The sequence below is a fragment of the Microtus ochrogaster genome, chromosome 24 (assembly GCF_000317375.1).
Source record: "Microtus ochrogaster isolate Prairie Vole_2 chromosome 24, MicOch1.0, whole genome shotgun sequence".
NCBI lineage: Eukaryota > Metazoa > Chordata > Mammalia > Rodentia > Cricetidae > Microtus > Microtus ochrogaster.
In genome coordinates, this window is record NC_022024.1 from 23,622,981 (window position 1) to 23,637,775 (window position 14,795).

The window sequence follows — 14,795 nt, forward strand, 5'->3', positions numbered from 1 at the left end:
CTAATGAAATGATGCTCTTCTACAACCAATTCCTGCATTCAAGAGTCTTGGAATACAAGGAGAAACCTGATATTGTGATCTCAGAGGAGGAGTCATCTTGACGTAAGGGATAATTCTACTTTGGCCACACTGGGCACAGTTAGGGGGATCGTCCCTGACGATGAAGGACTGAAGTTGAGGTGAAGACAAAGTTTGCAACACTTTGCTAGGTAAACTTAAGAAAAAAGCAAAAAACTTGTTTTCAATCTCCGACCTTCATTTTCATAGTCCTTAAGTGTGGATAACTATGTCTCTCCTTGGTAAGTACTGCTGAATCCTTAGCCCTGTTTGTGTGCCAGCAACACCGTGATCAACAATGATGCTTTCAGAAGCTTCTGCTCCTCTGAGGGGGATGACAACAGAGACATGTGCAATAATAAAACAGATTAAGTAATCTGAGCTGTAATTGCTGCTCAGCTGCACATACAGTCTGGGGGAGGGGGCTGTCAAAGTACAAATCTACCTTCTTTATCCTGACAACTCACACTGAGGCCTCCACATGTGTAGCTATCCCTCTTCAGACGGTCACTTACCATGCCTCAGACATGAGGTGTTGACCTCTGTCAGCATCTACGACTGTGGTTCTCAACCTTCCTGATGCTGCGACCCTTCAATACAATTTCTCATGTTGTGGTGACCCCCACCACTACCATAAGTTGTTTTCCTTGCTACTTCATAACTGTAATTTTGCTGCTGCTATGGATATCAGTGAACATATCTGTGTTTTCCAATAGTCTAAGGTGACCACTGCGAAAGGGTCACTTGATACCTCCAAGAGCTCCCAGTTCAAGGGTTGAGAACCACTGATCTGTGAACGATGGCGCTGCTGTCTCCTCTTTCCTCCTGTCTCCTCTTATCTCTCACAGTCCCTCTTGGACTGCACAGAGAGTATTTATATTCCCTGTCTCCAGATCCTTGGAGACATACTTCAAGTGAGGAACAAATGACTCCTTTCCTCTTTCTTCCATCAGGATCAAGGATTAAAGTCATAAGAAAAAGAAAGGGCTGAGAGAGATGGCAAAGAGCCTGGAATGTAAGGGTATTGGGTCTGTTCCATTTTAAAAGAAAATTCTAAGTTCAAGGACCCAAAAGAATTTCCCAAGAAAAGAATGACAAACAGCACCATCAAACGCTGCACTCATAGAACCAAGAGCAAGATTGCAAAAGAACTGGTTGGGTTAGACAGTTGTGTTACATTTATTATTTGAAATTTGGGTCCAAATACCGCAAAATAACTTTCCCAGTGTCTCCTGCTGCTTTATCGGTAAAGAGTCTTTGCTTGATTTTCTGTGAGTACTCCTGGAAGCGGTGAGCACTAAGGGGGGAAAACCATAAAAGTGTGTTTGTAAATATCTTTTTAATTCCTTGATTTTAGAAAGGAAATACTTCATTTGGAATCTGTTCGATAGCTCAGGCAAAGGGCTTTATCTTTCTGTAGACTCAATCCCATCCATGCAGGGAAATACGTTCTAAAGTTCTTATAAAACATCTATAAGGTGAGCTTATTTTATCAAATGATAGCAACATTATTTTCAAAGTTGCCAGATGCCACTTATGACTGTACAGTGCATATTCTGTCAATGCAACAAGGAAAGATGGCAACTGCCTTGTTAGTGTGAGCCTTGCAATGATGCTGGGCGCTGCTAAGACAACAGCATCCATTTCTCTTGTCCGTCATTTCCAGCAGAAGGCTGGAGCCCAGCACCAAGGCTATGAGAGCCTGTATGAGTCAAGAATCCTCTCCTCTTCCTCCTAGGCTGTGTTTTGAGTGAAGGCTCCTCACCAGTCAGAGCAACTGTGCTGATGGAGGAACAAGGCCTGATTGGATAGACACATAGCTGTTGGTTCTGCCTTCACTGCTTTCTAACCAAACTAAGTCATTTTAAGATCCTGATTTGCTTCCGTGTGTGAATGTGCCCTGTAAGCTTCTTAGGGCATGAGCGAGGTTACTGTTTTTACCACCTTGACACCTTTGCACACCATTTTATGTAAATTGTATATGCAGTTAGAAGATTCTAAAAATTAGTTAGAGCCCTGCTCAATCTCTGAAGTTCTGACAGTCAAAAAATTGTTCAATGTGATGCTATCTTGTCTGTACTCTAACAAATAAAGCTTGCCTGAATGTCAGTGGGTGGAGCTAGCCACTAGTTAACCATAGAGTTCCGGAGGTCTGTATAGACAGGCAGAAAGACATATGCATGGGTGGAGAGAGGAATATAAGGCAGGAGGAGACATGAGATCAGCTTTTTGTTGGCTGAGGAGTTAACAAGGTAAGAGTTGGCTGTGACTTGCTCCTTTGTCTCTCTAATCCTTCATCATTTAACCCGATATCTGGCTCCAGGCTTTTATTATTGAGACCAATTAGAACTTGTACAACAGCTGAATGTATTTATCTAGCCGCAGGCAATATCAGATACTTCTGTCTGCTGTTATAGCATGAACACACTATGGCCCAGTTTCCAAACTCTGGAACCGGAGACATGTGGGCCAATTTCTACCTTGTCTGAGGTCAGAGAGTTTGGAGACTGACAAGCAGAGCCCAACTCGGGACATGATTGCTTGGTTCTTTTGAAATTAAGATAGCTCCAGGCCATCCTGACAGGTGATCAGGATAGGCAAATGGACTTCTGCTTCTTCTCTTGGAACTATGACATCACCTGGGGGGGGGGGAAGGAGGGTCTTCAGAATGCACAACCTAGAACAGCTTCGCCACCTAAACAACAGAATGCTAACGGTTTGATGTCTCAGAGGGATGAAGCAGCTGTTTGTGTTGTCCTTTGTATTGTGTTAATAAAGTCTTTTGTTACCTCCCTCCCCCACCCCACCGTTTATGTGAGGTTTAAAAGCTGTGAAAAAATAAACATGGGTGATTTCAAGGGTTCAGTCCCTTGAACGCCCTCCTGATACTTTCTATAATTTCTGTCCTGTTATTTATTTTATGCGTCTTCATATTCTTTACTATATGTCTAAAATTCCCACACCCCTACCCCAGTAAGAGGGGATTTTGTTGAGGCTGGTTCTCAACACCAAACCCAGCTTTCTTCCTATTTTTAAGAAGTTTTGCTAGGTGAAAGTCTGCTTTCAGCTAGAGCTGCAGATTTACATCACTGGCCTAGAGGCCATGCATCCTGCAAAAACGTAAACAGTTCATCCTTGGATTCAGGACTATGTGGACCTTTGAGTACCAAGAGAGCATGCTGGGTAAAGCCCCCATGGGACCTAGAAGATATCACTTCCTCTTCGTTAATGCTGAACCTACCATCTAGTTGAATGTTAGGGAAATGTAATTTCCTTTTAAGATCTTTGTCTTTCTTTTCTCCTCACCCAAAGAAAGCTTCCAATGGAAGAGTGAGAGATTGCCCGATTTGTGCTCTTAGGCACTGGTGGACACACATAACAGTGCACAGCATGGTGTGTGTATTACAGATGCTTACTTAGATAGAACCTTATTTCCCTCAATGGATGGGATTGAGCCTACACAAAGCTATAGACCTTTGCCTGAACTATTGAACAGATTCCAAATGAATCATTTCCTTTCTAAAAACAAGGGACTAAAAAAATATTTAAAAACACTCTTCCACTGTTTTTCCCCCTTAATGCTCCTTAAAAGATCAAGTGTTCACTATGCACATACTCTGTGCAAGGCAAATGGAATAGATACACTTCCCAATGTTCTTCCTGTATAATGGCTTTTCTTCCAAGATTAATGCTCAATCCTGGAAGCCTCCAGTTAGCACAACATGCAGATACTGTACAGGGTGGACAGACGCAAGGGAGCGAAAGCAGCCAAGGTTTCTACCGCACAGGCTTCACCCGAGGAATCCTTAAAGTGGCTGAACCAAGTGTGTAGCAATTAAAGATGGACCAATGGGTTCCCATGAAAGCTAGCCATTAGCGTATCATCAAGGCACACATGAAAACACTATGAGCCATACCACCTTTCCAGAAGCAATCTTAAGCATGGCTCTGCTTACGTGCGATGATGATTTGGCGGGGGGTCGGCACCATTTGAAATACTACTGAGATGAATCACAGTGAACTTGTAAGTGTGATCCTGCCTTGGCCATTGCACAAGCCTTCCCCTGGGGAAGTGAGCCATCTCATGAGCAACCCCTAATAAGTAGAAACCAAGCAGTACTGTCGCTTGCCATGGGAAGAAAAAAAAAAGAATATGAGCCCGGAGTGAGGGAAAGGAAGAAGGATAATTTGCTTGCACATAAATCCTGCGAAGCGAGAAAGATGGGCATCTATTTTTGTCTCGTGGCCTGGGAAGCTACATTCCCCGTGTTTAAAGCCAGGAACCTCCTTACACAAATAATTGAGAAACCCCACAACGAGTGTCTGGCTAGGATGCCTACTTCCTGCAAGCTGTCTTTTCAGCTAATCTTGGAAAAGGCCACGGATCACCCTGAAGCTCAGACAGAATTCCTACTTCCCACCTAAGGATTATGAAAAAAGCCCGCGGCCAGCATGCATCAGGCGGAAACCAATACAATCCTGTCATTGTTGGTATTATTTATAGCTTATTGTTTTTTTTTTTTAAAAAAATGGAAATGACTGGACTCCTCGTGGCAAACTTGAGATCTCATGTATGAATTTGGCAGACTGGAGCAGGATTCGAAAACAAACTCAAGATACCGTGTACTACTCAAGGGAAATAAGTCAAACCAAAACTCCCTTCTTTTTGCTCTACTGGATGTCTTTAATTCTTTCCCTAACATTCACCTTAGATGATTATGGTGAATATCAATAGGTTTTAAGTCCTCACTAATCCCCAATTTTTCAATGCAAAAGTCCAAGGAAGCAAGAGGCTCAAATACCTGTTGTTCAGTTGGCCTCTGAGTTTAGTGTGATCTATGCAAAGCTAAGAGATTCACATGAAATGTTGATATGTTCAATACATAAAATCCAAAATGCTACACTGATGTCACCCTCAAGATGCCACCGAGTGCGAACTGGTGACTCCATCCCTAGGTACCTACACGTCAAGTCTATCTAGCTACATTTTTAAAGTGGGTGGAACGTTAGGTGTTTCTCTCTCAGATCTCAACTCATGGTCCCTTTGGACTTTTTAAGGATATCTGTAGTCAGTAAGAACACTGATAAGGGCAATAGGAAAGGGGGAGCAATGTACTCAAAGAACTCTGTGTTCACGTAGGCATTTTTTTTTATGAAGGGCAATTTCTTTCTTTTTTTTTTAAATTTCTGCAAAATTTTAAAACCCTTCAAGGTTATTGACACATGCAGGTGAGTAGCAACATGCTATTTCATTATCTGCTCCGGAATAGAAATGAGATAAAATTCTTTGGGACCTTGAAAAATGCCTGTCCTGGCTGAAATGGCTCTATAAAACTGTCAACTAAACAGCAGGTGTCCTTACCCTTTGCTCGACTCCCCCACAGATCTCCCCAGAAAGAGCAAGCAGGAAATGTCCTTGCCTATTGATATTTACTCCCAGCTGCCCCAAGGGGCATTTCTGGGGACTGCGAGGAAAAATATTTCAACTATTATGTCAAACCAGATGGTTCGGGCACAGATACTAGATCTAATGACAAGATGGGAAAAGGGGAAAACGGTGGCTTTACTACCACGAACACAGACAGGTGAAACGGGTTTTTGACTGAGATCGAATTGAACATGGAGATGGAGAAAAGTAACTTTTAAAATTTGTTTTTTAAATATATGTATCTAGCTACTTTTTTTTCTCCCAGAGAATCTCTGGTCCTTTATCTAGAGTAAATACCTCAAAGTTACAGAGACCAGGGTTCAGCAAAATATAGGAGAAGGCCTGGATATTTCTTGGGAAACTGACCATTTTTCAAACCATTGTGTTTGGGGACGATGGAAGGAGTCGCAACACAGAGAAATCGACTGTTAAATGTGAAAAGATGCGTCCTTTGAGTGGGCTTCTCCAAACCGTGAGTGGGCATTGTGTCTCCGTGTTGCCGCAGCCTCCTGGTCTACCGGGTCCCGTGACCCAGTGTGTCTATTAGCTCTGTTACATCTTCATCATCCTGACAATCTCACTTTGTTCTCCCATTAGTGCCCTTTACATCCGCACTGCGCCTTTTATCTCCGAGGATGTTGCCGACGTCAATTAGCTAAGCTACCCATCACCCCTGTGTGGGTAGAAATACCCTATTATCCTAATTTGGAAGTTGGAAAGCACGGGTTAAACGAGGTAAGGCGACTGACTAGCAGTGGCAGAGGCGGAAATGATCTTGTAGCTTGGTGCCTGGCTACCTGCCTTAACTAGCAGACTATACTAACATCTAATTCCATATCTTCTCCGAGCAGCCTTTGTACAAAATGGGGATATCAATAGTAAGGTCTGTTTGATGAAGTGGTCAAAATTTCGCATTCGTCCATTTGTGCTTCCAAAATAAAAAGCAAATTTCCATTGAAAAACACCGAGATGACCTTTCAACCTAGCAACTAAAATGGACAACTTAGCAACTAAAAGTAGTTTGATTATTCTGGACCAAGTTGGTATGCAAAGCCTGTTACTGGGTGAGAAAAAAAAAAGGCAAGCCCACGAAAAGAAGACATAAAATTAACCTTTGATAATAGTAACAACAATGACCACTCTAATAATTTTTTATCTCAGAGAAGAAAGCTTGGTCCACACCTAAGAGGTGAGAGAATTAAAGTACAAAAAGATTAAAGTGAGTTGTCTGAGACCCGATTTCCAGTAAACAGGGCCTCCGCACTCAAATTTGGACATTCTCTCTCCAGAGTCCAAGCTTTCAGGAACACCACAGTAATTATTCCACTGCACAACTGAGACGCCATGTTCCCGTTCTTCTACATGAGAAACAGCCTGTTATGTGTCCAGCACAGTCAGCAATAGTGAGAGTGGTCTCTACATTGTACTTTGTACCAGAATCACTGAAGAAAAAGGCAGGAGGATGCACCTGTTCTGTCAATAACTATATGTCTTTCTCTAAAAATATGACTTTTGTTGTTGTTGTTTAGTTGGTTGGTTGGTTTTTTTTTTTTTTATTTTCAAGACAGGGTTTCACTGTGCAGCCCTGGGCATCCTAGAACTCATGCTATAGACCAGGCTGGCCTAGAAACTCACGTTGATCCACCTAGGTGCCTCTACCTCCCAATTACTGGGATTAAGGGTGTGTGCCACCACTGCCCAGCTAAGATGACAGTTTTAAAGAATATTATTTCCACATTATAATTCTGAGAGGAGTTTCTCCTGCCTCCTCACAAAACCAATTTCCCAGAAAGCATCACCAAACTAGACTAGTACCAGGTACTTTTATTTGATAGACTAGGATGGTTACTTTATTGTTAATGTCTATCTGGTTAACCTTGAAATTCAAAATTATTTTTATTCCATGGCAGCAACATTATCCAATAAGACTGTCTGAAGTTTAAGTTAGAGATTCAGGGCATTTTAGGAGTCCCTGAGTATCAGTCTGGACAGCCTCACTGGACAGTAACCCAGGCAACAGTATCCAATATGGCTAAAATCAGAGGTGTGTAGTACACTAGTTCTTCTCTTTCTTTTTCTCTATTCATCTGGCCACCATATTTGCTAAATTTCATTGAGTATTAATATTGAGTTGCCACCATGTTCTGTGCATATCTAGCTCCATCTGTTTTGAGTCTCCCTCCAAGCTCTTTAACATGGGACCATCTTCCTCATTTAGTATGAGAAAACTCTGAAGAGGTATTCTTTAGTTTTCCAAAGATGGCACCCCTCAAAGGGATGGTGGAAGCCATTGACCCAGGAGTCTAACTCCAGAGCCAAGCACAAAATACCCTGCTATCACATTAATAAGATATGATATTCCCTACAGTCTCTTGAAATAATTAACCATACTATAGGCATTCTATAACTGGTGTCTAAAGGAAATGCGTTGTAAAAATACGAGCTTCAGAGAGCCCCAGGTTTTCTTTTGCAGCAAAAGGTCATCGTGCTGGGTTATGTTTGCAGTTGAGGGATGAAGGTGGCTTTACTGAAATCCCTGCAGTGTCTGGAAGAAGAGACGGGGGAATTAGGTCACTGCCTAGCATCTCGAGAACAATTGTAGGCAGGAAAAAAGCTGAGCTTATATTTTCAGAATTGATTCCAAGCTCTTTCGAGGTGAACCTTACTTTCTGAAAGACAGGCGAGAAGAATAAACGGGAGGGGATCTGATTAAATTCTATATAAGCACGAATTGCGGATTTGTCTGTTCAGTCGATTAGCTGCTAAAAGAGATGGCCTTTAAGGCACCAGGGGAGGTGTGAGTTCAGCCTCTGTCATCCTTCCTCCTGAATAGCACTGTACAGTCCTGGGGAGCAGATGAAAGTGGCCTTGCAAGACAAAGGCCCAGAGATGGTTTCTTTTTTCTAACAGATGGGAAAAAAAGAGCCAGAAGTGTAGAAATCCTTTATAGTTAAACTATTAAAACTGGTCATTTTTTTCTGCTTTTTTTTTTAAAAAAAAAATCTTCTTTAACCTCATTCTCTAAGAGCAATCAAGCAATAAAATTTCTCCCTGGGCGAGCCTCTAACATGAAGGTGACTCACCAGCCTGGTCCTCTCCCAGAGTCAGCACCCAGATCAGCCACTAAAAAGAGAACGGGCTGCCACTCATTCCTCAGGCTATTTCAGCACCAACCTATGTTTTCAGTTACGGTGTCTGACACCCCCCCCACCCCAACTCTGGGGAATAATTCCGGGTCTGTGAAAGAAGGTAGGGAGTAAAATAAGGTAAGAGATGCCTGAGGTTAAGGGGTGAGGCATGGTCACCCCTGCCCGGGTCCTGTTAGCTTCTAGAATCCTGCAGCTCAGCATGGAGACACCTGGAGCTGCAAGAAATAACCAAGGATGAGAGAAGAAACAAACCTGGGAGCAAGTGTGGGAAGAGAGAGAGAGGAAAACTAGAAGCAGAATCCTTGCAAAACAGTAAAAAAGACGCAGAAAGGAAGATCAAGGAAAGAGAAACTAGAGACTTTAGGAACCAGTTACTTGTGCCAACAATTTATCCAGGCATTTAGTCCCCCTAATAATAGAGGAAATGTACTACACGTTGGGGTCCAAAGATACATGGGACTTACCCCAAATGGAAAGAATTTACACGTTACATAAGGACAAAATATAAATGCATACCACTTAGCCATAACTGATGCCATTGCTGTTACTGCCGGTCATATCTAGTTCTTTTCATTCTGCAGTGATCTGGATCCCACACAAAAAAAAAAAAGCCTCTCTATTCGCTGCCGTTCCCACTTCCTGTGCCCTCTCTCTTTTTACCATTGCACGGCTGGCAACTTCTGATGATTCCAGCCTCGTGTGCAACCAGCTGAGATGGAGTACCATATTGATTAATTCAATGCATCTTCTCCAAAGGTCATTTTGAATATCTGACATTAAGTTACTATTTTTTTTTTCTTTGTAAGGTTGAAGTCTACCGTCTTCCATTAGGATGCTTTGAGGGAAAGGCGCCATTAAAGCCGTTGATGACATCATAAATTTTTATCAACTACTCAACTTACAGGTTCTTGTATGCTATAAAAGAGGTATACACACATGACGCAGCAAGAAAGTTGTCTCAGAAGAGGTAATTTCTGTTGTTGTTGTTGTTGTTGTTGTTGTTGTTGTTGTTGTTGTTGTTGAGACAGGGTTTCTCTGTTCAACAGTCCTAAGAGGTAAATATTGAATATCTATGGCTGAACAGGTTTTCATTTCAACATACAGGTGAGGGAAAGCAGAGCCTTCTAGGTTACAAGTGCCTGTAATGACAGTCAAAACAACAAACAAACACACATGCTCCCTCATCCTGGGACAGGATTCCATTCAGGATACCTGGAGTACAGACAAAACAAGAAAAACTGAGCAACCACAGCAGAGTGACTTAAAGCTCTGTTTTGCAGTCTAGGGCTTTGGGGGTAAGTTTTGGTTCTTTCATACACTGTGAGGTCACTTTGGGCCAGCCACCAGGGCTCTCCACAGGCCAGTGCCCTCGTCCATCACATGCGTGCCTCATGGAATTCTCGGGACAGTTACTTCTGTCAACATATGCCAATTCTTTAGAAGTGTTTAGACACTCAAAATCTATGTCAGTGTTGGCAGGTGATGAGGAAGAAAAGGAATGATAACGTCGTGGCAGCTTGTTTTTATTTTAAATCCTGTGGAGCCTAAGTCGTTTGATCTGTCTAGGCCTTCATGAAAAACGTACTCTGAAAATTGCCTTTTTCTGATGAAGAAGTTGAGAGAGAGGTTATGAACTTTCAACATTATGTTATGCTATCTCCTTAAATATCTGATCTTCAGGACTTTCCTTGAGGAAAAGAAATAAAGTGCTAAATAAATGACTTACTATGGAGCCTGGAGGTATTGATCACTCAATAATGGTATATATTCATTTTTTTAATTTCAGAATAATAGGGCTATAATTAGGATAGATCAATATTTAGAAAGCCCACTTTCAGCAGATTTTTCTGGCAGCGTCAGAAGGACCTGGAGAAGACAGTTAGCCAGCGCGTCAGCAATTGGCTGGTTGAATTACTGCCGAGCAGCCAGGTGAAAGGTGAAATTGCCGCATTCGCGTGACCTTGATGTCTGATGGGAGTTCCAGGGGCCTCCTGCACATCAATCATTGCCCAGCTGTACTTCTCAACTAATTAATTTTAAAATGATCTAAGTCAATTAATTATGAGGCAACGGTTTGTCACCTCCAGCTGCCAGTGTATCTAAATTACAAATGGCGGCTAATGAGTTTGCCCCGTCTATTTCTTTCCTCTAAAGACATTGGGTACTAACTCGTGAATAACAACTCACATCTTCATCTGTGAAGAATCACGAACCTAGTTCTTCTACGGGTATTCAGCATTTAAAGATCAGGCAGAAGGAAAGACAGCTCTTTTAACACACACACACACAAGCAGGTTTACAAACAAGCAAGACAACTTGGCCAGACCTCCCCAACTGAATGCTATGAATGCCTTTTTCAATCTATGTAAAGCCAGCTAAAATCCCAGCGTTGTGCGACTGTTAAGAGGCCCCTGACCTTGTTAAAAGCAGGAGCAGAACTGAATTACAGGGGTAGACTCCATTTATTCCACGCAAAGAGTTAAGCAGCCTGAACACACAGGCCTTTTGTTTAACAAAGGAGCTGTTATTTTTTTTTCTTTGTCTCATCCTTCCTTCCTATTTGTCTTAAGAGAAAAGGTGTCCCTCTTCTCCAAGGCTAAAAACTCCATCAAAGCTCTTAATCTTATCCACTCCTACTTGCCCCGAGACTTGGCTGCACAAACAACTCCCTGTTTTCTTTTGTATTATCAAGTGCTGCCTATCTTGGCCTTTCTCAGTCTCCAAACACTCCTATATCCTCCTGCTGACAAACCCGCTCCCTCAACCTGGCAAGGCCTGGGCTCCTATTCAAAGCGCTGTGTTAGCCTTTCTGTTTCTTCACGTGGAGGGGAGGCTCATGCTTTGTGTCCATTCTTTATCGCTACAAAACCTTGCTTAGAAGATAAACTGCTTACACTCCGAGTGAATTTAGCATTTGGCCCGTAATGGGTCCTTTGCACAATAAGTACCTACTAGCTGTTGTTGTCTGAAAGCAGGGTTGCAGCAGAGACCTTGAGGACGAAGTCTCCCAAATCAGCTGCTGTACGATGCTCAATTCTGCTTCTGCTTCTTTCTTGTGTGGATTTGGACAGTCTACTTCATTTTTTTGAAAGTTTGACTTCAATCAGATCATATGTTGATGAAAGAAATGAAGGCGGTTAAATGAGAAAGTGCTTCGTACTATGCCATATTGTGACATTTGCCATGTCCAGTGAATAGCAACTATTCAGATGGTTTTCTTTATTTCTTTAGTTTTTTTAATATTTATTTATTTATTATGTATACAATATTCTGTCTGTATGCCTGAAGGCCAGAAGAGGGTGCCAGACCTCTTTACAGATGGTTGTGAGCCACCATGTGGTTGCTGGGAATTGAACTTAGGACCTTTGGAAGAACAGGCAATGCTCTTAACCACTGAGCCATCTCTCCAGCCCCTTTATTATAGTTTTAATGTTCTTTTAATATGATTCTTTTTTGTGTGTGGTTCTGGTGATGAAATCGTATATCCTTTTGTTGCTGCACAGAATAACACCACAAATAAACATTTTTTATTTGTTCTTCTCCCTTCCAATAAGCACAACGACTTTCCTTACTCTGCCCATTCTGGGGTGGTAGGTCCAAAGTCTGATTTGGGAAGTCAAATGTGGTTGGGGTCTGATCAATTAGGAAGTGAGTCTTAATCTTCTCTCCAAGAACGTGACACATGACTCACACCCAAGCTCTGAACCATCTAGGTCATGTGACCCAGCATCTTTCTTCTCCATAATCCCACTTCTTTGTCTCCTTGTTCAGGTCGCTAAAGGGGTTTATGGCATCTTTAACCATTTGAAGGAATTCCAGAAACTTTGCAAGAGAAGATATTGATCTTCTACTTAAGATGATGTGGCCTGGAAGGAAGTGTTTTGGAATCTTCCTTGGCAGGCCAAGCTTGCCTGAAATTCAAAATCTTTCTGCCTCAGCTCTTGAGTGTCAATATTAAAGGTGTCTTCCCCCAAACCCCATTGAAAAAGCTCCTTGACCCGTGTTCCTGCCTTGTCAGTTTGGGGAGGAACTCTGCCCACAGAGAGAAGCTCAGCTGAACTACTTCATTTAATATGGTCTGCCCTCCAAATCCAGCCATGACTGACGCCAGTCATATCTGTGTACCCTTCAGTCATTCTGTCAATGAATTTATCTTTGATTGAAGGGGGTTTGTATTTTTGCGTCATATTTTAGCACAACTACTTGGTAGAGGAACACTTATTTGTTTGTTTGTTTGTTTGTTTGTTTACTTGTGTTGAGCATCAGACATGGGCCTCATCCATGCTCAACACATGTTTGTGGTCTACCTCTGAGTTAAACCTGCATTTTAGATATCATATTCCTGGACCGTAGAAGAGTTCGGTAGACACTCAGTAGGTAACCATTACATGTAGGTGACAACACTCCATTCACGTTGATAGACAGATACAATTTGCACACACAGCTTATAATATCCTTCACCTTTTAGGTACAGTGGGATGCAGATGCTATTCTGAAATGGCAATGCCTAGAGCTGGGAAAATGTGTCCCTTCATAAATCCACAACCCACCTAGAACTCAAATTTCCGTTATTGTTGCTGTTGCTTGGGAAGGGTTGCTGGTCTTGCATTTGGAATGGAATGCCATGTCTCCCAGCTGCTATAGAAGGCAATGGCAGCTTGCTTAACACAGCACTCAACTGAACACACCAGATAACAGTGGTGATAATTTTTAAATAAGATAGTACCTTCCACGACAGTGGAGCATCTCATGTTCCTGGTTTCTCGATCACTCCTTTGTGACATATTTGTAAATCTTTCAGGGCTGCTTTTTTCTCCAAAGACCACCTTTTCCCAAGCTTATGAGGGAGAATTAGAGGCACAAAGACAGTGTGACATTTTCTTCCAAGCAACTCCCAAAATTCAGAGCTGCAGAAATTGTGAGACACCTGTAAGATAGGTCTAGCTAAGCTCTAAACCTAAAAAACTTTAGCTAAATAATCCTGTGACTGTAAAATGTGTTTCCCCAGACCCTCCAATGGATGTAAGAATGAAGTAGAAAGAGAATAGACACATGAATGACTAACAAAAAAATTACAAAAAAGAATATGTATTTAGATGGAAATGATGGGGCTTGCTAGAGGGAGCTGGTGGGGGGGGGTGGATGATAAACAACCAACATGCTTTGTGTCTGTGAGGAGTGGGCATTCATACTGTGTGTAAAAAAATGTTATTTTGATACAGATGGCAACAGAAATAAACTCTGAGAAAGGGAGAAAAAAAAAAAACCGCACGCCATCAAAAGCCCTGCAGGCATATTTCTGTTTCTTCTGCTGCCTTGTAGCACAATGAACGTAACAAAGAGAAACCGGAGCCAGTTCTGAAATCATGGCAACCAGCGGACCCGCCATGGAAGGCACTTCTGTTGGCACCATCGCGGGGTCTGAGAGGTCTCTCATTAAGGAAGGGACCTGCTGCAGCACAATCAGCCAGCTCCGTGGAGTGAGAAGGTTGTTACCTCTTCAAATTGCCTTCTGCAGCTGCAGGTCCTCAGCGCCCGAGCTGGCCATGGCCCCTCCTTTTGTTTGTGAAAGCTGGCACTGTTTTAACTGTTTTTTGTAAAATTTACCCTCCATTAGCTCTGCCATGCTGGGGCATAGAGTGAGGGGAAAAAATAAAAACGTTGAATTTGAGGATTCATTAGGCAGCTGTTATGACTTATTGGCTGCATTGGATGCTGGACATTTGCTGATCTGCTAAGCTGGTATAAGAAGAAGCATATCCCGGCCAGAGTGAGTTGTTTTTATTTCTCTCTGAGGTCAAGCCATCAAGATACAGGCATTCTGCTAGTAAATACACTAATATATTTTCCCTCTTCTTAGAAAGGGATTCATCCTAGCAATAAATATTGTTAAGCCTTTCCTCGGCGAGCACAATGCACCACACAGCTGCAATGTCACAGAGAAAACTCTGCTGTGAGAATCTCTATTGTCTGAAGAACGTGTGAAAGAAAGCTAGAAGCTGATGTCCATATATATATATATATATATATATATATGTTTTATAATTTGAATGCATGTATTATGTGTCTTTATTTCCAAGATTTAAGCACAGACCATCTTCTTTCTGAACTATGTAGCCTTACAGTAGTATATCCGATCTGCCTGCTGAGTGGAAAGTTAA